This window comes from Pongo pygmaeus, chromosome 21 (genome assembly GCF_028885625.2).
Source record: "Pongo pygmaeus isolate AG05252 chromosome 21, NHGRI_mPonPyg2-v2.0_pri, whole genome shotgun sequence".
In the NCBI taxonomy this organism is placed as follows: Eukaryota; Metazoa; Chordata; class Mammalia; order Primates; family Hominidae; genus Pongo; species Pongo pygmaeus.
Window position 1 is genome coordinate 46,333,588 of NC_072394.2, and position 25,476 is coordinate 46,359,063.

Sequence of the window (25,476 nt, forward strand, 5' to 3'; positions counted from 1 at the left end):
TTAAAAAAAAGTTTTTTTTTTTTTTTTTTTTTTTTTTTGTAGACACAGGGGTCTCGGTATGTTGCCCAAGCTGGTCTCAAACTCCTGGGTTCAAGCAATCCTCCTACTTCAGCCTTCCGAAGTGTTGGGATTATAGGCATGAACCATTGAGTCCAGCTGCAAATATACTTTGTATTAGACCATTTTGCTGGCCTCTTTTATTAGTTCGAATAGCTTTTCTGTGATTTTTTTGGTGTTCTCATATGTAATTATATTGCCTGCTAATAATGATAAATGTATTTCTTCCTCTCCAACCATTTTACCCCTTATTATTTTTCTTGTTTTATCACATTGGCTGTAGTAGAGGTCCTTTTACAGTTAGCTTTTTTAATATATATAATTTTTTGTTAAAAAATATGGAATGCTTCATGAATTTGCATGTCATCATTGTGTAGGGGCCACGCTAATCTTCTCTGTATTGTTCTAATTTTAGTATATGTGCTGCCAAAGTGAGCACTACAGTTAGTTTTAATGGTAAACATAATATTGATATCTGACCAGCTAAGAGGAAGATGATTTTGAGACAAAGCTTCCAGGCAGTGTGTACAGCTCAAATTACGACAGAAGCTTAGATGTGGTGTGATAATGCCTTTGAATAAGGTGGTGTCTTAGTTCTTGCTGCTGTAACACAATGTCACAGACTGGGTAATTTATATTGAGCAGAAGTTTATTGGCTCATGGTTCTGGAGGCTGGGAAATCCAAGATCGAGGGACCGGCATCTGACGAGGGCCTTCTTGCTATGTCATCTTATGGTGGGAGGGCAAAGAGAGGGTGAGAGAGTGAGCAAATGGTCAAACTCACAGCCTCAAACCTTTAAATTCATTCATAGAGGTGAAGCCTTCACGACTAAACACCTCCCATGAGGCCCCGCCTCCTAACAGGCCCCACCTCCTGACACTGTTGCATTGAGGATTCTGTTTCCAACACATGCTTTTTGGGAGACACAGTCAAACCATAGCAGGTGATAACTGAAGACATAAAAAGGGATATAAATACTAACTCTCTTACCCTCATACTCATAGCCAGAAGAATGGTCTGTCCATAAAACATGAACACAATGCTTCAAACCTGAAGCATGGTGGTCAAATTGACAGGAAACTAAGAATATCTAAACAGTAAATGTTAAAGTTGGGTAGAGTGTGTTCATTTGGAAAAGAGAACAGAGAAGAAATTGATCATAATTCTCAGTTTATGAACAGCTGTAAAAAGGTAGGATCAAAAGAAATCGACAGATAGGTATATTTTAAAATCAATGTCCATGTTTGAAGCTTAATCTTCCAAAATATCCTGTAACAACTATAATTTATGTAATGCTAGTGTGCATATAACACATCGCTTGGTTTCCCCAACACCTCAGTGATATGGATAGTAACTCACATTTATCCACAATTTGACGTTTTCTAACATGCTTAGATTACCTCATTTGATGTTTACATTCCCAGGGCTTACTCCTTTGCAATTAAGGCTCCAATAAAAATCCATCTGCTTTTAGTTCTTTGAACGCAATGTCCTGCATTCTCTCTACTCGGCCTTTGTCCATGTGGCCCACCTTGTGATGCCTGTTTCTCCTTCACAACCCAGTTCAGCCCCAAGGAAAGGCCTCTGTTCCATTGTCAGAAGGGAGAGGTGAGTGCAGCCAGCAAGGCCTTGAAGGAATCCAAGCCAGGTAGCAGGTACAGCACAACTCAAATATGCCGCCGTAAGCTTTGCTGAGCTCCCTTGCTTTAGGGAAGGAAAGAAAAAAAAAGTCCTCTTTAGCCAGCTGCATTTCTTTTTCCCATTTCCAGAGTGTACCAGGGAGGGTACACATGTGATTGTCCATGGGCTCACCTTTACCCATCACTCCTCTGGGGCAGATGCCAAATCATGTGTCTCGTGATAAAAGAGCTTCATGGGGGTGGAGCAGGGTTGGGTGCTGTCTAAGAGGGAATGAATGGCCCAAAGCTCCAGGTCTGGACAGTCTGAGACCCTCTTGCTGGGGAGTAGCATTTTGGGAAAAATGAAATACACTTGGCTGGATCTCAAACTTTCTGTAGTTAGGGCTGGTTGGGTGGAAGGGGATCTTGGGTGGCCTTCAAGCCTTGGAGACCCCCAATCCAAGATCTCTAAGGATGTATACCTAGAACCTTCCAGCTTATCTGCATCATCAGTGTTTGTCACTCTTCTGTGCATGCCCCAAGGTGTCTCTGCTGTCAGGCTGCAAGATTGTTGTGGAAACAGGCTGAGCCTAATCCATCTTGGTCAGTCACAGGGCCTTGTCTGGTGCCTGGCACACAGAGGGCTGCAGCAAGTGTTGGTTGATTTGAAACCACAGTTGAGCCTCCTGCCTCAGCATCTCAGTCATTGCTCCATAGCCAGTCACGTGGCTGCCTACAAAGGAGAAGAAAATAAAAGAATCCCAGGTGACTTTGTGGGTTAAAGAGGTTTTAAAGCTCTTGCTTTAGAAGCTCAAGTAAAACTTTCATCCTGTGTTGACTGGATAAAGCATTCTGTCAGCCATCCGGGGCTTGTCTAGGACTGGGGGCAGGGGAGAAGGGAGAGCAATGTTGTCACTTTAATTGCATTGGCATAAATATTTGATATTCAATAAATTAGATCTGGAGCAAGGAAAACATTCTTGCAAATGGATTTTTTACCTGGAGCCCAGCCCCATTAGCAGAGGAGTAGAGGGCAGCCTGCCCCAGGGCTGGTAATTAACTCAAGTGGAGCAGAACTAAGCATTTTTGACAGCCGTCCTAGTCTGGAATTAACTGTCATCTTGGAGGGAGAAAGAAAGTACACTGTCAAATTACGGGCTTATGAGAGGTTCTCCAGTGCTGCCAGCCCCCTGAGTTTACTTATGTCTCCCCTTCATGCCCTGCAATGTTATTTTCATCATTAGAGACAAGTTTAAAAGCAACTAACGATGTATTTTATATCCACGTACCAGAATCACAGATTTCACCAAAAGAGAAGACATTAGCATGGTAATTCAATTTTTTTTTTTTTCCTTTTGGCAGTTGTAATGAAACAAGATACAGTGGATGCTGTTAGAAGTCACAACACTGATATCTGGAGATAGTACAAGCTGGATTTTTTTTTCTGCTCTCTGTATCAGTACTTGCCTGTAATGAGCATAGCTTAGCCACTGTCTGTGCTATCTCCCCCCGCCCCCACCCAGTGTTTATGAAAGTAGCAATTGCTTCTGAGAAAAGGCAAAACCGTTGGAGCCTGAAGCTCCTTCTAGAAGCCACTGCTTGTCTTGTTCCGTGGAAACTGATACAGTGGAAATTGGAGTTGTGCCGGGTCTGGTCTTGGCAATGTGTGCGCAGGCAATTTTTTATAAGGTTGCGGATCTCAGCCAGACTCTCAGCTAGGCTGGGTGTGAGGATGGCGTCTCCAGCGATGCTCAGCTGGCTTCAGAGGGAAGGGCTGCCTGTGCATTTGTATGTGTTGAGAGCGGTGAGCTGTGCAGCCTGGTACACAGCTCATGAACATCTGCTTCTCTTAGATCTTCTGCCTACTTTCACAGCAGTAAAACCACGACTTACCGCCTTCATCACTCAGCCTCAACACTGCTTCCCTCACGCTCTACAGCCAATGGGAGCTGGAATTGCCCTTGATTTCCCCTTTCTGTCGTCTTAAGCACAGTGGCCCGAGGCTGACCCTCCTCTTAGAACTTGACCCTCTTCCTCTGTCTGGCACCACTCCCTGCACAGTGGTAAGTCTGAAGATGTGATCCTGTTCCTTCTCTGCTTCAAAGTCTCCTTGGCTTTGACTTTCTTCTTGATGCCCCAGCAGGGGCCCCAAACCTTGGCTGTTCATTAGAATCTTGGCGACCAGGCTGGCTGGACCAGAGTCCACAGAGTTGGCGCCCAGGCAGTGCAGAGGGCAACCCATGGCTTACAGGATCAAGCCCTGAAATCTTAGCTTAACATCTTAGCCTCAATGGCCTCCTCCCCTTTGGGCCCCAGAAGACACAGGGCTCGGCCACAACCCTCAACCATGCACACTGCCCCTCAACTCTTCCCCTGGTTAACTTTCACTTATCCTTTAGGAGCCAGTGAAATGTCACCTCCTCTGTGAAGCCTTCCCTAATTTCTCAGGCAGAATTATAGCCATTCATTCATTTGCCCATTCTCATTCAGCAAACACTCGCAGGATGCCTGCAGGTTCCACGTCCTGTGCTGGGTCCTGAAGATGACTTAGCAGCAAAAGGACAGATGCCAGGAGCTTTTCTGCTAGTGGGGAATACAGAGGAGACACGAGTAGAGCAGACAGAATCAGGGGAGGCTTCCTAGAGGAAGTAACACATCAGGGTGATCTGAAGGGTGTGTATGAGTTAGCCACAGGAGTGAGGCTGGGGAGAGGGGAAGGCTTTGGGTAGGAAGAGAGTGTGTTAGAGGACAGCAAGGGTGAGACCAAGGCATAAACAGGCCAGGTTCCAGTCATCTCCCCGCAGCATGTGGTGTGTCTCCAGTGGGAGAGCGCTCAGTAGGTTTTTGTTTATTTGTTTTTTATTTTATTTTATGTTTCTTTAGAGACAGGGTCTCGCTCTGTTGTCCAGGCTGGCGTGCAGTGGTGCAGTCATAGCTCACTGAAGCCCCCAATTCCTGGGCTCAAGTGATCCTCCTGCCTCAGGGGCCCAAGTGGCTGGGACTACAGGTGTGTATGACTGCACTCAGCTAATTTAAATTTTTTTTTATAAAGACAGGGTCTCACTATTTTGCCCAGGCTAGTCTCGAGCTCCTGGCCTCAAGTGATCCTCTTGCCTTGGCCTCACAAAGTGCTAGAATTACAGGCATGAGCTGCCGCACCCAGACTCAGTAGGTGTTGGTGGAGTGTAAAGTCAAGCGAGAGGGCCAGCTGTGGGGCAGTGGTGAACATTGAGGTGGAGAGCCAATGTCAGGGATGGGAAAGGATATTCCATCCGTTAAGATATAGGCGATGGGGTATCCTTGAACTTTAAAGATATATACATAAGTTTAGGGCCCTGTGAGGCTGGTATTATTATTTCCATTTCACACAGGTAGAATTTGAGGTTCCAGACAGTTAACTGACATGCCCATGGTCATTCAGCTAGTAAGGGGCAAAGCTGGGACTTGAACCCAGGCAGGGTGGCTCTGGAGCCTGTGCTTTTAACCCAGACTGTCCCATGCAGCTACAGCCTGACCTGGCTTCTCACCAGAGCTGGTCGTTCCTCTTTCACCCCCTCCAACCAGCCCATGCCTGGCTCAGGGCTGACTCCCGGCATCTGTAGGACATTTGAATTTTCAGTGATGACATTCAAGAGGGAAACAGAATTTTTGTAAAGAGAGTTCAGAACCCTTTGAGAGAATGACATGAGACCTGTGGTAGCTGTTGCGTTACCTCCAGGTGTTGGGGGAAATGCAAGAGTAGTCAGCTGCCCTCCTGAGAGCCAGGCCTGGGGAGAGCACACTTCGGCACCCCCCTTGTTGCTGCTGGGCTCCCAAATGCTTGGGGAGCATTTTCTGTGCTCTGTCCATGTCAGCACCATAATTTATTAAGACATTATTGGCCGGGCGCGATGGCCGGCCAACGTGGCGAAACCCCATCTCTACTAAAAATACAAAATTAGCCAGGCATGGTGGTGCACACTTGTAATCCCAGCTACTCGGGAGGCTGAGGCAGGAGAATTTCTTGAACCCAGAAGGCGGAGGTTGCAGTGAACCGATATTGTGCCACTGCACTCCAGCCCAGGGGACAGAGTGAGACTCTGTCTCAAAAAATAAAATAAAATAAAATAAAATAAAGTATATATACCCATTTACCACCCCCCAGATCTAGATATAGAACATTTTTAGATTTCCAGAAAGTTCTCTTGTGCCCCTTTCCAGTCAATCTCTGCTTCCCACCGCTAGGTAACCACTGATTTCTACCACTGTAAGTTATCAGCTTTCTATCATTATATGTTAAATTTGTTGTGCCTGTGCTTGAACTTCATATGATAATCATAGGCAGATATTCCTATTTTGCCTGGCTTTATTTGCACAATATAACGTTTTTGAGATGCATCCAGTGTTGTTGCTGGTGGCAGTAGACTGCTTTTTTTCATTGTTGTCTATAGTATTTTGTTGTAGGAATACATGCAATTTCTCCATTCTTCTGTTGATGGACATTTGGGTGGTTTCCAGCGTGGGGCTATTAGGTATAAACTGCCACGAACATTCCCGTGCAGTAGTGTCTGTGGACAGGCTGTGCTTCAGTTTTGACGGTCCAGGTGATGGTGGAACTTTCATCTCTTCAGCTCTCACTCCTAAAGACTTTCTAAAAATACCCTCATTTGCTCTCTCTCTACACATGGGTGAGGGAAGAATAAAAGCCTCTAAGGAACAGAGGAAAAAGTTCTTGCTGGGAGATGGACATTAGTGCATCAGTCAATCTCATCTGCTCTAGCTCCACAAGCTTTCTTAAATGTGTCCGCTTGTCTCTGTTTTCCCAGCTCCCACCGGGGATGGGGCCATGTCCGTTTCTTCCCTCCTCTCTGATCTGGTCTTCTCAATTCTACACTTGCTACCCGCCCAGTTTATTCTCAACATGAGAGCCAGGGAAGTCTTTTCAATACCAACCAACCCCCAACCCTCCATGTACCATTAAGGCCCCCTAAAGCTTCCTTCTACCTTAGGAGAAACTTTAAATTCCCCATCCTGCACTCTAGGCCTGACAGCACGTATTTCTGCCTACCTGCCCTGCCTCCTATCCCTTCCCACAAGCTCAGAGTCTTTGCACTGGCTGTTCCCTCTGCCTGGAATGTGCTTCCCAAGGGAATCTGCATGACACACCCTTTCAGGACTCTATTCCAATGGCACCTCTGTAGAGAGGCGTTCCCTGATCACCCAGTCAGACATAGCAGCCTCCTCCTCTAGCCCACTAATCTGCTTTCTGTCTCTGCAAATATTCCTATTCTGGACATTTTATATGAATGGAATTATACAATATGTGACTTTTTGTGTTTTCCTTCTTTCATGCATCATAAAGTTTTCAAAATCCACTCATGTTGTAGAAGAACTCAGTACTCAACTCCTTTTTATGACTGAATAATATTCCATTGTATGGATATACCATAATTTATCTGTTCATCAATGGGTAGGCACTGGGTTGTTTTCATTTCTTTGATTATTATGAATATGCTGCTATGAATATTTGTGGACATGTTTTTATTTCAACATGTTTTCACTGCTCTTGGCTGTGTAATTAGTTCAATTGCTCAGTCCCTCTATGTTTAGTTTTTTGAGGAACTGTCAAACTTCTTTCCCAAAACGCTGCATGATTTTACATTCCCACCAACAATGCACAAGTCTTCCAATTTATCCACATCCTTATTGACATTTGTTATTCTGTGTCTCTTGGATTATAGCCATCCTAGTGGATGCTAAGTAGTATCTCATTGGGGTTTTGGTATACATTTCTCTCATAATGAGTGATCTTGAGCATTTTCTCATGTGTTTCTTGGCCACTTGTATATCTTTGGAGAAATGTCTAAGCCTTTCACTCATTATAAAATTGGATTATGTGTCTTATTATTGTTGAGTTTTAAACATATTTGATATATTCTGAATACTCTTCCCTTATAAGATACATGATTTGCAAATACTTTCTCCCATTCTGTGAGTTGTCTTTTCACTTTCTTGATAGTATTCTTTGAAGCACAAAAATCCTAATTATTATTATTATTATTTTTTGAGATAGTCTCAGTGTGTCGCCCAGGCTGGAGTACAGGGGCGTGATCTCGGCTCACTGCAACCCCTGCCTCCTGGGTTCAAGTGATCCTTCCACCTCAGCCTCCGAATTAGCTAGGATTACAGGTGCATGTGCCACCATGCCTGGCTAATTTTTGTAATTTTTAGTAGAGATGGGTTTCTGCCATGTTGGTCAGGTTGGTCTTGAACTCTTGACCTCAGGTGATCCTTCCACCTTGGCCTCCCAAAGCACTGGAATTACAGGTGTGAGCCACTGTGCCTGGCCAAAAGTCCTAAATGTTGATGAAGTCTAATTTATCTATTTTTTTCTTTTGTTGCTAGTGCTTTTGGTGTCATATCTAAGAGATTCTTGTCTAATCCTAGGTCACAAAGATTTCTACCTAACTTTCTTCTTTTTTTTTTTTTTAAATTGTTTTTTTTTCTTTTTATTATTATTATTATTATTATACTTTAGGCTCTATGGTACATGTGCGCAACGTGCAGGTAAGTTACATATGTATACATGTGCCATGCTGGTGCGCTGCACCCACCAACTCGTCATCTAGCATTAGGTATATCTCCCAATGCTATCCCTCCCCCCTCCCCCCACCCCACAACAGTCCCCAGAGTGTGATGTTCCCCTTCCTGTGTCCATGTGTTCTCATTGTTCAATTCCCACCTATGAGTGAGAATATGCGGTGTTTGGTTTTTTGTTCTTGCAATAGTTTACTGAGAATGATGATTTCCAATTTCATCCATGTCCCTACAAAGGACATGAACTCATCATTTTTTATGGCTGCATAGTATTCCATGGTGTATATGTGCCACATTTTCTTAATCCAGTCTATCATTGTTGGACATTTGGGTTGGTTCCAAGTCTTTGCTATTGTGAATAATGCCGCAATAAACATACGTGTACATGTGTCTTTATAGCAGCATGATTTATAGTCCTTTGGGTATATACCCAGTAATGGGATGGCTGGGTCAAATGGAATTTCTAGTTCTAGATCCCTGAGGAATCGCCACACTGACTTCCACAAGGGTTGAACTAGTTTACAGTCCCACCAACAGTGTAAAAGTGTTCCTATTTCTCCACATCCTCTCCAGCACCTGTTGTTTCCTGACTTTTTAACTTTCTTCTAAGAATTTTATAATTTGAGCTCTTGCATTTAGATCTTGCATCCATTGTGAGTTAATTTTTATATATAGAGTGAGGTAGGGGTTTGATTAATTCTTTTTGTAAAAAATTTTTTTTGGCTAATTATCCTAGCACCATTTGTTAAAAAGACAATTTTACCCCCTCTGAAATTGTTTTGACACTTTTTTCAAAATTAATTTATCATAAATGTAAGGGTTTATTTCTGATCTCTCAATTCTATTCTTTTGGTCTATATGTCTATCTTTATGAAAGTCTCACTGTTTTGATTACTGTAGCTTTGTAATATGTTTTAAAATTGGGAAGTTTCAGTCTTCTTACTGTGTTCTTCTTTTTCAAGGTTACTCTGGTTATTAAAGGTCTCTTGTATTTATATGTTAATCTTAGGATCAGTTTGACAATTTTTGCAGAAAAGCCCTCTAGGATTAGATTGATATTGCTTTGAATCTGTAGTGCAATCAAAGAATTTTGCCATCTTAGCAAATTAAATCTTGCAATCCATAAACGTGGACGTTTTCTCATTTGTTTAGGTGTTCTTTAAATCTTTTCAAGGATGTTTTGTAATTTCAGTGTAAAAGCCTAAGTATTTTATTTTGTTGCTATTTGAAATGGAATTGTTTTTTAAATTTCATTTTCTGGTCGTGCATTTCTAGTATATAGAAACACAATTGATTTTTCTATGTTGATTTTGTATCCTGCAACCTTGATGAACTTGTTCAATTATTTTATGGATTCCTTAGGATTTTGTACATACAAGATCCTGTCTCCTGTGAATACAGGCAATTTTACTTCTACTTTGGAAAAATGGATGCCTTTTATTATTTTTTCTTGCCTGATTGTCATGGCTAGACCTTCCAGCACAATGTTGAACAGAAGTTGTGAGTGGAGACATCCTAGTCTTTTTCCTGATCTTAGGCATAAAATTTACAGTCTTACACTATTAACTATGATGTTAGCTGTGGATTTGTTTGTTTGTTTGTAGATGGCCTTTACCAGATTGAAGATGTTTCCTTCTTTCTATTTTTTTTGAGTTTTTTTTTTTTTTAAATCATAAAAAGTAGTTGGATTTTCTCAGTTGCTTTTTCTGGATCCTTTGAGATGATCATGTGTTTTTTGTCCTTTATTCTATTAATATGGTGTATTATGTTGATTAATATTCATATGTTGAACCAATCTTGTATTCCTGGGATACATTTCACTAGGTCATGGTGTATAATTCTTCTTATAAGTTGCTAGATTTGGTTTGCTAGTATTTTGTTGAGGATTTTTATGCTTATTCATAAGGGATATTGATCTATAGTTTTCTTTATTGTCTGATATCTTTGTCTAGTTTTAGTATCAGGATAATATTGATCTCAAAGAATGAGTTAGAAGGTGCCCCTTCCTATTCTTTATTTTGGAAGAGTTTGTGGAAAGTCAGTATTAATTTTACTTTAAACGTTGGGTAGAACTCCCCAGTTAAGCCATTTGGTCCTCGGCTTTGGTTTGTGGGAAGTGATTTGATTATTAATTTAATTGCTTTATTTGTTATAGTTTCATTGAGATTTTCTATTTCTTTTTGAATTGGTTTTGGTAGTTTTTTTCTTCCTAGAAATTTCTCAATTTTTCTCTAGGTTATCTAGTTTGTTGGTATACAATTGTTCATAACATTCCATTGTAAACCTTTTTTTTTTTTTTTGAGACAGGGTCTTGCTCAGTTGCCCAGGCTGGAGTGCAGTGGTGCAAACATGGCCTACTGCAGCTTTGACTTCCCAGCCTCAAGCAATCCTCCCACCTCAGTCTCCATAGTAGCTGGGATTACATCGGTGGGCCACCACGCCTGGCAAATTTTTGTATTTTTTTTTTTGTAGAGATGGGATTTCTCCATGTTGTCCAGGCTGGTCTTGAACTCCTGGCCTCAACCAATCCTTCCTCCTTGGCCTCCCAAAGTGCTGGGATTTCAGGTGTAAGTCACTGTGCCCAGCTTATAAACCTTTCTATTTCTGTAAGATTGGCAATAATGTTACCTCTTTCCTGATTTAGTAATTTGAGTCTTCTCTTTTTTTCTTGTCAGTATAGGTAAAGATTTGCCAGTTTTGTTGATCTTTACAAAGAACCAACTTTTACTTTTATTGAGTTTTCTCTATTATTTTTTATTTTCTATTTCATTTATTTCTGCTCTAGTCTTTATTATTTCTTTCTTTTTCTTGTTTGGGTTAAGTTTGCTCTTATTTTTCTGGTTTCTTAAGGTGAAGGTTTAGGATATTGATTTGAAATCTTTCTTAGTTTGTTAATATTGACATTTACAGCTATAAATTTCTAAGCACTGCTTTAGCTGCATCACATGTGTGGTATGTTGTGTTTTCATTTTCATTCATCTCAAAGGATTTTCTAATATACTTGTAATTTCTTCCTTTTGGTTTTTTATTGATACATAGTACTTATACGCATTTATGGAGTACATGTGATATTTTGTTACATGCATAGGATCTATAATGATCAATTCAGAGTATTTAGAATATCTATCACTTTGAGCGTTGGTCACTCAGGAGTGTGTTAATATCCACGTTTGTGAATTTTTCAAATTTTCTTCTGGTAGTGATTTCTAATTTTATTTCATTGTGGTTGGAGAATATACTTTATATACTTTCTATCATTTTACATTTATTAAACCTTGTTTTATGGCCTAATATATGGTCTATCCTTGAGAATGTTTTATGTGCACCTAACAAGAACAAATTCTCTGCTGTTGTTAGGTGGAATGTTTCGTAGATGTTAGGTCTAGTTGTTTATAGGAAAATCTACTATTTTCTGGTTGATATTCTGTCTAGTTATTCCATCCATTATCGTAATGGGTTATTGAAGTGTCTAACTATTGACTTTTTGTCTATTTCCTTCTTCAATTCTGTTGGGTTTTGTTTCATGTATTTTGGGGCTCTGTTGTTAGGTTCATGTATATTTATACAGGTTGATTTCCTTAATCAGAAAATCTGACATCTGAAGTGCCTCAAAATCCAAATCTTTCTGAGTGCCAACATGACTCCACAAGGGACAAATTCTAGTCCTGACCTCACGTGCTTTGTGATGGTTCAATGTACCTGTATACAAACTTTGTTTCATGCATAAAATTATTAAAAACATTGTATAAAATTACCTTCAGATTATGTGTATGAAGTGCATATGAAACATAAATGAATTTCTTTTTTTTTTTTTTTTTTTTTTTTTTTTTTGAGACGGAGTCTCGCTCTGTCGCCCAGGCTGGAGTGCAGTGGCGTCATCTCGGCTCACTGCAAGCTCCACCTCCCGGGTTCACGCCATTCTCCTGCCTCAGCCTCCCGAGTAGCTGGGACTACAGGCGCCCGCCACCACGCCCGGCTAATTTTTTTTGTATTTTTAGTAGAGACGGGGTTTCACTGTGTTATCCAGGATGGTCTCGATCTCCTGACCTCGTGATCCGCCCGTCTCGGCCTCCCAAAGTGCTGGGATTATAGGCGTGAGCCACCGCGCCCGGCCATAAATGAATTTCTTGTTCAGACTTGGGTCTCATCCCCCAAATATCTCATTATGTATGTACAAATATTCCAAAATCTGAAATACTTCTGGTCCCAAGCATTTTGGATAAAGGATACAGCCTATAATTATTATGTAGATTGATCCTTTTATCATTATAAAATTTCCTTTTTCATTTCTAGTGAAATATCTTAGTCTTACCATCTACTTTATCTGATCTTAGTTTAGCTACTCCAGCTTTCTTTTAGTTACTGTTTTCATGGCACATTTGTTTCCATCTTTTTACTTTCAACTCACTGGTGTTTTTGAATCTAAAGTGTGTCTCTATAAATAGCATATAGATGAATAATGTTTTAAAATCCATTCTGTCAGTATCTGCCCTTTGATTGGAGTGTTTAATCCATTTATATTTACTATAATTACTAATAAAGTAGAATTTACATTTGTCATTTACTATTTGTTTTCTATATATGTTGGATCTTTTGTATTCCTCTATGCATCCATATTGCCTTCTTTTGTATTAGCTAGGTATTTTCGTGTGTACCATCAAAAACCCTTTTTTTCTCCTTTACTATGTGTTTTTTGAAGTAAATTTCTTAGTGATTACCCTGGGGATTCTAATTAACAACTTATAACAATGAAGTTCAGATTAATACCTTCTTAATTTCAATAGCATACATAAACTTAAAAAAAAATAACTATTATCTCCCTCCTACTTTGTGCTGTTTTTGTCATACCGATTACCTCTTTATATATTGTATGCCTATCAATATGGTTTTTTTATTAAGAGATAGAATTGGCCGGGCGTGGTGGCTCACGCCTGTAATCCCACCACTGTGGGAGGCCGAGGCAGGTGGATCACCTGAGGTCAGGAGTTCGAGACACACCTGGCCAACCTGGCGAAACCCTGTCTCTACTAAAAATACAAAAAATTAGCCTGGCATGGTGGTGTGCACCTGTAATCCCAGCTACTCGGGAGGCTGAGGCAGGAGAGTCGCTTGAACCTGGAGACGGAGGTTGCAGTGAGCCAAAATCACACCATCTCACTCCAGCCCGGGTAACAGAGTGAGACTCCATCTCAAAAAAAAAAAAAAAAAAAAAGAGATAGAGTCTCATTCTGTCACTCAGGCTGGAGTGCAGTGGCATGATCATAGCTCACTGCAGCTTTGAACTCCTAGACTCAAGTGATACTCCTGCCTCAGCCTCCTGAATAGCTAGGACTACAAATGTATGCCACCGTGCCTGGTTAATTAAAAATTTTTTTGGTAGAGACAGGGTCTCACTATGTTGCCCAGGCTGGTCTCAAACTCTTGACATCAAGCAATCCTCATGCCTCAGCCTCCTAAAGTGCCGGAATTACAGGTATGAGCCATTACACCTGGCTTCAATACAGTTTTGTAATTATTGCTTTATGAAATTGTCTTTTAAAACAAATAGAAGAAAAAGTTACAAACAAAAAATGCCTATACACTGCCTTTTAATTTACCTGTGTAGTTCACCTTTACTGATATTCTTTACTTCTTCATATTTATTCAAGTTGTTGTGTTTATATTAGCCTGAAGGACTCCCTTTAGTATTTCTTATACGACAGGCCTGTTAGCAACAAATTCTGTTTTTTTTTTAAATATGGGAAGTTCTTATTTTTTCCTTCAGTTTTGAATGATAGTTCTGCTGGATATAGAATTTTTAGTTGACAGTCTTTGTCTTTCAGTGTTCTGAATATGTCATTCCATTGACTTTGGCATCCATAGTTTCTGACAAGAAGTCACCTAAATTAATGTTATCGAGGATCCTTTGTGATGAATCACTTTTCTCTGGATGCTCTCAAGGTTCTCTCTTTGTCTTTGGGTTTTCACCATTTAATTATGGTGTGTCTAGGCATGGCTATTTGAGTTTATCCTACTTAGAGTTCACTGAGCTTCTTGGATGTGTAGATGAATTTTTTTTGTAACATTTTGGAAGTTTTTGCCCATTACTTCTTCAAATACTCTTATCCCCTTCTCTTCTTCTGAGACTCCCATTGTGTGTGTGTTAGTACACTTGATGGTGTCTTACACGTCCCTAAGGCTCTGTTCATTTTTCTTAATTCTTTTGAAAAATTTTTCTCAGACTGGAAAACCTCAATGGATTAATCTTAAAGGCTGCCTTATTTTGTATCTTTCCTGCTCAAATCTGTTCTTAAAATTCTCTGGTGAAGTTGTCATTCCACTTCTTATACTTTTCAATTCCAGAATTTCCATTTTATCGATATTTTCTATTTGGTGAGACATTATTCTTATACTTCCCTTTAGTTCTTTAGACATGATTTCTTTTGTTTTTTGAATATATTTAAAAGAGCTAATTTAAAGGCTTTGTCTATTAAGTGCAATGTCTGTGCTTCCTCAGGCACAGTTTCTATTGACCACTTCTTTCCTGTATATGGGCCATACTTTCTTGTTTCTATGCATGTCTTAAAAGTTTTTTTTTGTTGTTGTTGTTGAAAACAGGGCATTCTAAATAACATGTGACAACTCTGGAAATCAGATTCTTGCTTCTTCCTAGGGTTTGTTGTTTTTGCTGTTTTTTGTTGTTGTCATTATTTGTTTATTTGGTGACTTTCCTGGACTAATTCTTAAAGTCTGTATTTTTTATTGTGTGTGACCACTGAAGCCTCTGCTCAGGTTAGCTTAGTGATCAGTTATTGATCAGGCAGAAATTTCCTTAAATGTCCAGAACCAATAAGTCTCCCAGTCTTTGTTAGAGGCTCTGTATGCATGCTGGGGCACACTTTCAATACTCGGCCAAGCAATTTGCAACTCTGGTTTAGTCTTCACTGTCTGCTTGCAGAGAGCCTCAAGGTCAGCCAGAGGTGAGTGCTTAGGCCCTTCTCATGTCTTTCTTGATCATGTACACAGCCCTACACATGTGTATGGCCTTCTTTTCAAAACCCACTATGGAATTTCATTCTCTAGGTTTTCCTTTTAAGCTTTTTGGTTAGCTTGTTGTTTTCCCAAACTGTTATCATCCCTTCAGGCATCTACAATGTTAAATAATTCTGCATATTGTTTTTGACAAAAGCCCCCAAAGGGGGAAAAAAGAATGTTCACAATGGATGAACTCTAAATCAGGTCAAATAAAGACATGGTTTGTGAGCGGGATTTTGCAGGGGTCTTCCAGACAGGTCAAATAATGACAATTCTCTGAGAATGGAGGTTTAAAGGAGCTCCAGCCCCCTTCTAACTTCTCCATGGGCTGGTAGGCTATTAGTTATTCCTGTGATTATAGGCTGTTAGCTTTCAAGGTTACTGTGGGCTGAAGCACAGGAATGGGATGAGGTCAAGTTAAAATGTCACAAAGCTCAAGGTTCTTGTGAAGATTCATTGTTTTTCTTCAATAAATTCTCCTCAGATTGCTGTAAGCTTTGATTCATTTCTAGAGTTCTGAAATAGTTGGTTCTGACAAATTCTGCCAGTGTTCTCATTGCTTTTATGGAAGAAAGAATTTTTGGAAGTTCTTACTTTGCCATTTTTTGACAATGTCACTTCTTTGTAGACAAGTATTGTCTTCTTTGTGACATCTTTTTTTTTTTTTGGAGACAGAGTCTTGCTCTGTTTCCCAGGCTGGAGTGCAGTGGTGTAATCTTGGTTCACTGCAACCTCTGCCTTCTGGGTTCAAGTGACTCTCCTGCCTCAGTCTCCTGAGTAGCTGGGATCACAGGCACACATCACCATGTCTGGCTAATTTTTGTATTTTTAGTAGAGACAAGGGCTCACTATGTTGGCCAGGCTGATCTCGAACTCCTGACCTCAAGTGATCTGCCCACCTCAGCCTCCCAAAGTGTTGGGATTACAAACATGAGCCAGTAGTGCCCAGCCCATCTCGTGGTTTTTAATGCCACTGTTAATATTCTCCAGCCAAATACCACCATGCATATCCTACATTTGAAAAAAGTTGGGTTTATTGACCTTGCGACAAGAGAGACCAGACACCCTGGGGAACTGTGAGGCACCTCATGGGAGGTATCATGAAAGATCCATTATAGGATTTGTGTCAAGTGATTTTGAGGAGATTTCAAAGAAGCAAGGCTTTTCTCTGAAGTGGAAGCTTTCTGGAAGTGGAGGAAATTCTGTGATTGGATATTTTAATAAATCTTATTTACAAAGTGGGAAGAATGAAGTGCGATTAAAGCTGAAATTGGTAAAGAAGCAGCAGCCACCCTCATTAGCTAGCATATTGGGTATAGTAGGCTGAATAATGGCTGCCAAAGATATCAGGTCCTAATCCCTGAAACCTGTGAATGCTGCCTTAGATGGAAAAGTTGTCTTTGCAGATTAAATTAAGGGTCTTGAGATTGGGGAGATTATCTGGGTGGGCCCTAAATAGGATCACAAGTGTCTTTATAAGAGAGACAGAAGGAAACTTCTCTCTCTCTCTCTCTCTCTGTCTGTCTGTCTGTCTCTCTCAGGAGAAGGCAATATGAAGATAGAGACAATGGAGATTTGAAAACGTTGATTGGTGGAGACTGGAAAGTTGTGGTCAGAAGCCAAGGAATGCTGACAGCCACCATAAACTGGAAGAGGCGAGGAATGGATTCTTTCCAAGAGCCTCTGGGGAGGGAGTGCAGACCTGCAGACACATTAATTTTGACCCAGTGATACTGATTTCAAACTCTGACTTTCAGAGCTGTGAGAAAACACATTTCTGTTGTTTCAAGCCATGAAGATTGAGGTAATTTGATATAGCAGCCCTAGGTAACTAATACAGAGGGTGTTTGTTCATTTTTGTGGTTTGGACAATGTCCTTATATTTGCATTAGTTAATGGGTTATAGATTTAATCATGTTCCTCAAATTCCTATGTTGAAGTCCTACCCCCCCAGTACTTCAGAATGTGACCTTATTTGGAAATGGAGCTGTTGCTGATGTAATTAGTTGAGATGGGGTCAGTAGAGTGGGCCCCTAACCCAATGACTGGTATCCTTATAAAAATGGTGAAGTTTGGACATAGAAACATACACATAGGGAGCACACTATGCGAAGATTAGAGTTATGCTTCTATAAGCCAAGAAAGTACAAGAATCTCGAGAGGAGCTTGGGACACACTCTTTCCTACCACTCTCAGATGAAGCGTAGACCTGAAGACACCTTGATCTCAGACTTCTAGCCTCCAGAGCTGTGAGATAATAATTTATTTTTATTATTTATTTATTTATTTATTTATTTATTTATTTATTTTTGAGACAGAGTTTTGCTCTTGTTGCTCAGGCTGGAGTGCAATAGCGTGATCTTGGCTCACTGCAACCTCCATCCCCTGGGTCCAATCGATTCTCCTGCCTCAGCCTCCTAAGTAGCTGGGATTACAGGTGTGCGCCACCACGCCCGGCTAATTTTTGCATTTTTAGTAGAGACGGGGTTTCACCATGTTGGCCAGGCTGGTCTCAAACTCCTGACCTCAGGTGATCCGCCCACCTTGGCCTCCGAAAGTGCTGGGATTACAGGTGTAACACGGTTCAGATATGAGTACAGAGTGGTCTAGCTTTTGTCTTGCTCCAGTGCAGTTACTTAATGGCCCTGTCTGATGTTGGTGTTCTGTAAGATTGTTTATGTCCAACAAGAAAACACCAGGGCCCAACCATGAGTGCCAGGTAAGCTTCCCAATGCCAGGGGCTGCTTTTCTCTTTCTCACTACAAAGTCTTTATTCATCAGATAAATGTTCATTTTAGGTTGTCTTTAAGGGTTTTAACTAATTTATTTATTGATGTATTTACTTTTATAACAGGGTCTCGCTCTATTGCCCAGGAGTGCAGTGGTACAATCATGGCTGTCTGCAGCCTCAATCTCCCTGGCTCAAGCAATCCTCCTGCCTCAGCCTCCCAAAGTAGCTGGGACTACAGGTGAGTGTCAACATGCTCCACTAATATTTTTTTTATTTTTATTTTTTTTTTGAGATGGAGTCTTGCTCTGTTGCCCAGGCTAGAGTGCAGTGGCACAATCTCGGCTCACTGCAAGCCCCGCCTCCTGGGTTCACACCATTCTCCTGCCTCAGACTCCCGAGTAGCTAGGACTACAGGTGCCTGCCACCATGCTCGGCTAATTTTTTTGTATTTTTAGTAGAGATGGGGTTTCACTCTGTTAGCCAGGATGGTCTCGATCTCCTGACCTCATGATCTGCCCGCCTCGGCCTCCCGAAGTGCTGGGATTACGGGCATGAGCCACCACGCCCGGCGAGTTTGTATTTATTTATTTATTTATTTTTAGTAGAGATGACGTCTGGCTATGTTGTCCAGGTTGGTCTTGAACTTCTAGTCTCAAGTGATCTTCCTGCCTCGGCCTCCCCAAGTGCTGGGATGACAGGTGTGAGCCACCATGCCTGGTTCAATTCTTTTTTTAAACATTTAAATATTCAATCCAGCTGCCATTTATTTTGGAGTGGGGGATGGAGTAAGAAGTATGTGGCGTCAGGTAGAGGGCATGAGGTTCAAAGTGATTATATAGGGGTGTTGGCGCTGAACTTGCTGAGGTCTTCATGGACCTGGGTGGTTGACCTGGCAGGCTGCTGTGGTCTCAATGTTTATGTTCCCTGCAAATTTGTATGTTAAAATCCTCAGCCCCAAGGTATTAAAAAGTAGGGCCTTTAGAAGGTGATTTGTTCATGGAGGCAGAGTCCTCATCAATGGAATTAGTGCTCTTACAAAGGAGGCCTGAGAGAAACCTCTCACCCCTTCCACCACGTGAAAACACAGCAAGAAGGTGTCATCTGTGAAGTAGAAAGTGGGCCCTCACCAGACACCAAATCTGCTGGTGCCTTCATCTTGGACTTCCAGCTTTCAGAATGATGAGAAATAAATTTCAGTTATAAGCTACCCAATTTAAGGTATTTTGCTCTAGGAGCCCGAAAGGATCAAGACACAGGTATGAGTTTGGCTTATACCAGTTGTTTTTAATTCCCCTCAAGCTGACTTGTACATAGAAATGGACCTCAGAACAACCATTCAGAGCATCTGGGGAGTCATTCCTTTCCTCTTCGTTGTTGTTTTTGATGGGAGGAAAAGTGTCAGGCCTGCTGAAGTTACCATGTGTCATGGCTGTGAGTGCCTTCGCTACTGGGAGTAGGCTCATCAGCAGACAACCCTCCCAGAGCTCTACGTGCAACGGGCATCTCCGCGGCCTGTTTGGGTAAATGCAGTTCAGGATCAATTATGGATGAGGCTTCACAGCAGATGAGTAAGTGGGCTGTTGACTACTTTGAAAAATTAATGGGATCTGATTAATACGGGAGAACACTCCCTCTCTTCCTCAACCCAGAGACGCTCAGATCTCTGCGGAAGCTCGGGGGTTGGCAGTGGGGGAGGAGGGAGCTCCTGTGTCTGTGGGTGTCAGGTTTGATTCATAGGATCATGCTTTGGAATTTCTGCTCCTTTGACAGATGAGGCTGCTGAATTCCATCAAGGTGAATCAATTTGCCCAGACAGGTAGAAGGAAAGAGAATAGTCAATTAGTATTATTTTAAAAACTTAAAAGTTTTCTCATATGGAAAATTAAAAACATTTACAGAAGTAGAGAGAGATCGATATCATCTAGCCATTCTCAAACTTTTTGGTCTTAGGAATGTTTTATACTTTCAAAAAATTATCGAGGACCTCAAGGGGTTTTTGTTTATTTGGGGGCATCTATTGATATTAACCATATTAGACATTAAAACTCAAACACTTACACCTATTAACTCATTTAAAAAAAACAAGAATCCCATTACATGTTAACACCCGTAACTTTTTTGTTTTTGACACTTTATGTCTACTATAAGCTTTCAGATGACAATTATACATTCTCCATTATATTTACTTTTATTTCATTTTTATTGTAGTAAAATATATATAACAGAAAACTTACCATTTTAACCTTCTTTTTTTTTTTTTTTGGAGACACAGTCTTGCTCTGTTGCCCAAGCTGGAGTGGGCAACGATCCATCCACCTTGGCCTCCCAAAGTGCTGGGATTACAGGTATGCACCACTGTGCCTCGCCCCATTTGAACCATTTTTAAATGTACAGTTCAATGGCGTTGAGTACACTCCCATTGTGCAACCATCACTGTTATCCATTTCCAGAAATTTTTCATCATCTCACACTGAAACTCTGTACCCCTTAGCAACTCTCCATCCGCCTTCCCCCAGCCCCTTATGAGTACTGTTCTACTTTCTGTCTCTATGATTTTCACGACTCTGGGTATTTCATGTAAGTGGAATCATGTCATATTTGTCCTTTCGTGAATGACTTATTTCACTTATAATGTCCTCAAGATTCATCCACATGCTGTAGCCCATGTCTGAATTGCCTTCCTTTTTGAGGCTGAATATTCCTTGTATGTGTACACCACCGAGTGATCCTCCATTGACAAGACGCTGGGGCTGTTTCCACCTTTCGGCTATTGTGAATGCAAACATTGGTGTACAAAGATACGTTTGAGACCCCGCTTTCAGTTCTTTTGTGTGTTTACCCAGAAGCGGAATTGCTGAATCACATGGTAATTCTGATGTTTCTGTTTTTGAGGAATCATCCCACTGTTTTCCATCGTGACTGGAGCATTTTACATTCTCACCAACAGTGTGCATGTGTACTAATTTCTTCACATCCACTCCAACACACGTTTTCTGTTTTTCTTAATAGCAATCCAAATAAATGTTAAATACATTCTTAATTTAAAAACCCCAATATTTCCCAAACAAAAAAATTAGTGAGAAAAAGACATTGTTTTACATTTTGTAAATCTTGAATGCCTGGCTTAATGGGCAGCTGGATTCTCATATCTGCTTTTTCATTTAATCTTTGTGGCATCACATGCTGTGTGGCCTCTGGAAAACTCCACAGTACCCTCATGGGAGAAGGAAAGGGAGAAAGGCAAATGACATGCTAGTATTATTAGGAAAATGGTTTTTTTTTTTAAATTCTTTTGAGATGGAGTCTCACTCTGTCACCCAGGCTGGAGTGCAGTGGCGCAATCTCAGCTCACTGTAACCTCCGCCTCCCGGGTTCAAGTGATTCTCATGCCTCAGCCTCCTAAGTAGCTGGGACTACAGGCACCATGCCTGGCTAATTTTTGTATTTTTTGTAGAGACGGGGTTTCACCATGTTGGCCAGGTTTGTCTCAAACTCTTGACCTCAAGTGATCCACCTGCCTCGGCCTCCCAAAGTGCTGGGATTACAGGTGTGAGCCACCACACCCGGCCAGGAAAATAGTTTTGATTTTGTGGACTTCAGCTTTAATTATCAACTCAGGGTCAATCTCGTTTCATCTCTTCTCCCTCTTGCCTCCCCTCTTCATTAGTTTGGAGCAAACCTATAACCATCAGTTACTATCAGCATTGCATTAGGCACGGTCCTGCATCCTTTTCCTAACTGTCATAAGAAATCCACTTTATTAGCAGCTATGAGTATCTGGTTGTTCACCCGAGGAAACCAGGCCTTGGGAACATTATGAGATTTTCCCAGGTTCACACTGAAGAAGCTGAGGGCACACAGGCTGGAGCCCAGGTCAGATCTTTATTATACAGTTTTCTTTTTGTTCTTCTTGTTGTTTTTCTTTGAGATAGAGTCTTGCTCTCATGCCCAGGCTGGAGTACAGTGGCACAATCTTGGCTCACTGCAGCCTCCACCTCCTTGGTTCAAGTGATTCTCCTGCCACAGCCTCCTGAATAGCTGGGATTACAGGCGCCTGCCACCACACCTGGCTAATTTTTGTGTTTTTAGTAGAGATGGGGTTTCACTATGTTGGCCAGGCTGGTGTCGAACTCCTGACCTCAAGTGATCCACCTGCCTTGGCCTCCCAAAGTGCTGAGATTACAGGCGTGAGCCACCATGCCCGGCTCAACATTATACTGTTTTCTAAACTTGACATCAGACCATGAGCACTGTTGGGTTGGCCCTCTGTCTGTGTCTTTTTCCCACTGGGACTTTAGGAAAAGCTCTTGTTTTCCTGCCTGCCTCCATCTCTCACATGTGGGTGCTCTTTTGGTAGGTTTTTGAGTAGCCCTCTAGCCAGGCCTCGTTCAGGCTGCTGGACAGATAGCTGAACTGGATGCTGCTGTTTGAAGCAATTCTGGTTCATTTGTTTGGACTGGATCTGGATCATGAGTGGAGACACCTCTACTCACTGTCGAATTAGTGGAGTCCACACAATACAGGATCCGAGGTCATCCAGTCCTGACTGCCTCCCAAGACTGAAACCCTCTCTAAAACGCTCTGCCCAAAGGTCATCTGACCTCTCCTTGTGTACCTCCAGTGACAGGGAACTCACTACCTACCTCAGCAGGAAGCCAGACCATAGATGGTGCTCTTATTGTTAGAAAGCTCTACTCACATTGCATAACATTGCGGGAACAACCTGGATTTACGCTGTGGTGGGAAAAACTCACACTGGGAGTTGAGATTCCTGGGTATGAGATTGGGGTCACTGTGGTTAAGTCCCATCCCCTTGGAGGGTTTCAGTTTCTTCCCAGTGAAGAGCACTTATCTCTGGTTCCTTTTACCACTAACATTCTGATGTATTTTCTAATCTAGCCACCTATTCTAGAGGAGCAGTATAGAAGGGCTTGGAGAAACTGAGTACTCTTTAAGTGTGGCCCTCACCATCCCTCCTGGTGCACTATCTCCAGCTGCCCATCCAAAAACATCCCAGTCTGCCCCTGGCCTCTGCATGGAGCCTGACCCCAACACAGACCTCTCAAGAGGTTCTGGATTCACTGGTGCTGCTACAGCCCTGAGCAAAAACACAGCTGCTTCGTTTACCACCCCACCCCAACATAAGCTGTCCTTGGACTTTACAAAGACTTAGGGATTGCACAGTCCACAAGACTTTCAATGCCTTTGCCCTGTATCTCAACTAACTTTCAAATAGAGGGACCTTCTTATAGGAGGAAGAAGGAAAAATCAAGTGGAAAAACACCTTGATCAGGTAATTGAAGGAGAACTGGGGCTCAAGCTGCCTCTTGGTTTGGAAAGGGTGTGGAGGTGGCTAATCTGGCCCTGGCCTGAGAGTAATTCCAGGTTGGCAGGCTGGACCGCCTGTCTCCATAGCAACTGTTGTTATTGGTAACTGAATAACCATTTCCTAGAACAGCGGCTGGAGCTGCTGATGGTTTTCCCTTCTACTTGGAAGTGAGAGGAGCCAGGCTCTTTGCTGATTGATCCTAAGTGCTGAGCTCTTTGCTGATTGGGATCTTCACTTGATATTGGGCAAGCTGAAGCCACCCTTCTGTTTCACCTCTGACCTCTGCCAGCAGAGAGGGTGGGACAAACTGACTTAATGTCTATTTTCCGGCTTCCTCTGAGAGGTTGAGAAAGGTGCTCAAGGGCATTTAGCTAGCAAGATCTAGAACTTGAACTTTGCCCTGTCTGATTCTGAAACCCGTGCTCGTGACCACATGGCTGTTCTGACTCTGTCCCATTCCTCTGAGATCTCATGAAAACCTGATTAGCCCTCTCTCATGACACCATGAGCTGTCTAATTATTTGTGAGGACAGGTAGCATCTTACAGTGATCCATGGTCTGCACAAAGGCTATTCTAGAAGCTGTCTTCGTTGATTATCTGCAGTGGGGTCAGTGGGACCTTAAAATGCTGTAGCCCTAGAGTTATTAGGGTCGTGCTCATTGAGGCCATTGCCTCAAACTTCCTGCTCTCCCTTCTGCAGTCTCCCTCCATCCTGGGGAGTGATAGGTGGTGGAGCAGACCTGGCCAGAGGAGTGAATTCCAGATCACTTTCATGGAGGCGCTTAGGCTATTGCATTTGCTACCAAGCCAAAGGAGCTTGCTGCCCAATGCACTAGAAGCCAATACTGTGACACTGGGTTTTTGAGAAACAAAAAACTTTTTAAGTCGACTAACAAGGAGACAGGAGTCCAGCTCAAATCTGTCTCCCTGTGCTGGCTTTCAGACAGTCATTTCATTAAAAAAGGTTGAGGGGGTAGATTCTGGGATTAGCGGGTGCTTGGTGGAAGGAAAGGGGAGGTCTGGAAAGTCCTCGGGCATGCGCAGTTCTCTCTATGCTACCACAAGTGCAAATTTGCGGGGAGTGTTCATGTGGAACAGGCAGTGTTTTCTGTTTCCAGACCAGGCAAGGTGGCTCACAAATGGCTCTACCATCCAGAGAAAGTCAGCAGGGAGGGTTGTGATTTGTTATTGTAAAAAATTAACAAATTACATCCTCAATGTGTTTAACTCCTATTCCCTTTGAAAAGGATCTTTGGGTACCTAACTGACATATTTTAAGAGACATATTGGCTAGTTAGACATCAATTGACATCCTCATTAAATATCAATTAACACATATCCTAACGTGATATTTAATTAGCTTGCTGTAGCTATTCTTTTAAAAGTCAATTAAATGCTTGGAATATTCTTACAAGCCGACTCCACTGATAGCAATTATGTATGAATTCCTGTCATAAGTCATTTTTAGTGGATCACAGGGCAAACTGATTCAGAATATACACGTCAGGTCTTTCAAGAAGAATTTAAAAATCAATCATTAGATATCTAATGAACCCTCTTCTCTGCCGATTGTGAATAAAAGGCATGTTCGGCTCTTGTACCGTAGTTTAGTGCATTTTCACATGATTGTTGGAACTCTAGGTCAAACAGAACAGACACCTGCCTCCAGGGAGGGTCGTGCCTCATTTGAAAAGAAAATTGTGGTAAAATAAACATAACATAAAATGTATCATCTTAACCTTTTAAAAATATATAGTTCAGTAGAGTTAAGTACATTTGCATTGTACAACCAGTCTCCAGAACTGTTTTCATCTTGCAAGACCGAAACTCTTGTACCCATTAAATAATGATTCCCTTTTCTCTCTCCCCTCAGCCCTGGCAACCGCCATTCTAATTTCCATCTCTAGAAGTTTGACTACTTGAGGTGCCTCATATAGAATTATACAATATTTTGTGTGTGTGTGACTGGCTTATTTAACTTAGCATAATGTCCTCAAGGTTCATCCATTTTGTAGCATGCACTAGAATTTCCCTCCTTTTAAAGGCTGAGTAATACTCCATTGTATGTCTAGACCATGTTTTGTGTATCCATTCATCTGTTAATGGACACTTGCATTGCTTCTACCTTTTGGCTATTTGGAATAATGC

At 41.7% G+C, this 25,476-nt stretch overlaps 1 non-coding gene across 1 annotated transcript; it reads right to left on the reverse strand.

Annotated features, from left to right (window-relative positions):
• Positions 1 to 389: 389 nt before the first annotated feature.
• Positions 390 to 496, reverse strand: LOC129022216 (U6 spliceosomal RNA). The gene has a single exon (XR_008496300.1). It is a non-coding gene; the product is annotated as a U6 spliceosomal RNA (small nuclear RNA).
• Between the last annotated feature and the right edge of the window lie 24,980 nt (positions 497 to 25,476).